Source organism: Sturnus vulgaris, unplaced genomic scaffold (genome assembly GCF_052056855.1).
Source record: "Sturnus vulgaris isolate bStuVul1 unplaced genomic scaffold, bStuVul1.hap1 Scaffold_156, whole genome shotgun sequence".
Lineage (NCBI taxonomy): Eukaryota > Metazoa > Chordata > Aves > Passeriformes > Sturnidae > Sturnus > Sturnus vulgaris.
In genome coordinates, this window is record NW_028276073.1 from 1,485,641 (window position 1) to 1,488,140 (window position 2,500).

The following is a 2,500-nucleotide window of genomic DNA, read 5'->3' on the forward strand; positions in this document are numbered from 1 at the left end:
GCCAACGTGTGTAAAAAGGGTGCGCGCGGGAAGGCCTTCGGGGCTCGGAGGAGGCGGCTCCTCCGGCCCTTCCCCAGAGCGCGGGGGGGGACGCGGGGCTTTGCCGCCCGGCAAAATCCCGCTCTCCTTGGCCGAGCGGCCTCCTCGCGCGGCAGAGGAGCTCCCGAGGGCCGGGCTCCGGCAGTTCCGGGTCGCGCCTCCAGGGGGAGCGCGCACGTGCGCGAGCCGCCGCCGGGTGGCGCGGCGGCGACGGTCCGCACCGTCGTCGCCGTGGCCTCTCTCGGCCGGGGGTGTGCGAGGTTTCTCGGTGGCTGGGCCGTGTTCCCCGCGCCGGCGGGGCGGCCCGAGCCGCGGTGGTCCTCTCGGGCGCAGCGCCGGGCTACTGAGGGAAACCCCGGGCCCCGAGAAGGATTGCCGCGGTGATGGCAGCGGACGTCGGGCGCGCCCCCGCCGGTGGACGCTCCCCCGAGGGTGGCAGCGGGGGAGGCACCCCGGCGGGGCCATGCAGGTCGTTTCCCTCACCCCAGGGCCAGGTACCTAGCGCTTCGCGCCTCGGCGGTCTCCTGCCGGTTTCCCTCGGCGTCGTCAAACGCCTGTTGGGGGCCGAAAGGGCCGCCGAGCCGGGCGGAGGTTTAAAGACTCGGGCGGCCCGGCACGGCCCCGCCGCGGCGGCGGCGGCGGTGGCGGCGGCGGCAGCGGGTGTCGGGCGGTGGCGGCGCGGGGCGCCATCGAGGGGTGGGGAGCTACTCCCGCCGATCCCCTGCGGTGGCGTGTCCGTCGCGACCGGCCGCGCTCGCCGTCGTCGGCGTCCCGCCGCGCTTGCCCGCGCGCGGGGGCCACCCGTGCCGGGCCGGGGAAGGGGCGCCCTGCCCCCCCCCTCTCTGCGGCCCGGTCTCGGCGGAGAGGCCGCGGCGCGCGATCGGCCGCGGGGGGCCGACCCCGCTGGCCTCTGCGATGCGGGGCGACGCCGGCAGAGGGCGCGCGCTCTCTGCCTTACCTACCTCAGCTGCGGGGTTGCGGCCGCCGGGGCCCGCCGCGCTCTCTCGCTCTTTCTCCTTAGCCGCCGCCGCGGGCTCGCGGGCGGCGCCGCGTCAGGCGCGACCGCGCGCCTCTCGCCTCGACGGCCTTGTCGCCTCGAACCGCACCGCGGCGGCGCCGGCCGCCGGCCACCCCTGACTCGGAGCGCTGTCCCCGCCCGTTGGGGCGCAGCGCTCGGCCGGCTCCTCCATCGCCGGAGGTCCGGCGGGCGCGGGCGACCCCGTGCCGAGCGGCGGCGTCGCCGCTCGGCGAGTGTCCCCGCCCCCCCCGGGGGGGGGGACGGTCGGCCGCGAGGCGCCCGCCTTCACCGGCGGCCGTCCCGGCCCGGGCCCCGCCCGTCCGCTTCCCCGTCGCCCTTCCCGGCCGCGTGTGGGCCAAAAAAAAGGGGAGGCGTGCGGGGCGGCCGCGGGGGCGCTTCCCCGTCCGGTCCCCGAGTGGAAACGAGGGGAGCGGGCGGTGCCCCCCGGCTCAGCCGCCGTACGCCTGCCCGCTGGGCGCGTGCTCGCGGAAGGGCAGCTCGGCGGTGCGAAGCGGCGGCGGTCCCGGGAGTGCGGCCGCGGGTGGCGGAGGGGTTTTGCCGAGCGGCAGACCTCGGGCGCTCCGCGATGCCGGCTCGGGTCTCGGCGGCGTCCCGCCTCCGGCGCCGGTGGCGGAGCGCGGCCCGCCGGGCGTTCGCCTTCCGGCGGGCAAGCGGTCCCGCGCCAGGGGTTGCGCCGGCGGAACGGTCCCGCCGCCGCGTGGCGTTTCGGGCGACGTTCAGGGGCCGCTGGCGGGAGAGCCGGCCCCCGCGTTTTGGCGCGGCGGCGTTCCGCGAGTCGGCGGAGCGGTGAAAAGGAGAAGCCAGGGAGTGAGCCGGGAGCGGCGGGGGCCGGCGGTCGCGCCCCCCGGCCCGCGAACGCGTAGTCGTCCCGTGATCGAGAGGCCGGGCGGGCCACCGTGCCCCCCGCGGTCCGGCGCGTTGCCGCACAAGCCCCTCCGCGCGGAGGTCGGGCCGAGCCCGGGCGCCTGGGCCGCCTCCGAAGGACGGCACGCGAGGCGGCGTCTCCCCTCGCGGGGGGAGGCGGTCGGGGGCGCGGGCCCCTCCGCCTTTCTTTGGCCGACCTTCGGAGCGTTGCGCGGGGTTTCTCTTTTTTGCCCCGCGCTTTCTCCTCCTCCTCCTCCGTTTGTGTGTGCTCGTACGGTCGAAGCGGGGCGCGCGGGGGCGCGCGCGTCCCTGCAGAAACAGAAAAGGGGCCGCTTCACGCGAGCGGTCCCGAAAGCCAGACAACTCTTAGCGGTGGATCACTCGGCTCGTGCGTCGATGAAGAACGCAGCTAGCTGCGAGAATTAATGTGAATTGCAGGACACATTGATCATCGACACTTCGAACGCACTTGCGGCCCCGGGTTCCTCCCGGGGCTACGCCTGTCTGAGCGTCGCTTGACGATCAATCGCCGTCCGGGGGGGCCACCCCGGCGGCGCG

The 2,500-nt window shown here is 77.2% G+C and overlaps 1 non-coding gene across 1 annotated transcript; it reads left to right on the forward strand.

Moving 5' to 3' along the window:
• The first annotated feature begins 2,303 nt into the window (after positions 1-2,303).
• On the forward strand, positions 2,304-2,456 carry LOC148219103 (5.8S ribosomal RNA). The gene has a single exon (XR_015800048.1). It is a non-coding gene; the product is annotated as a 5.8S ribosomal RNA (ribosomal RNA).
• Positions 2,457-2,500: the final 44 nt, after the last annotated feature.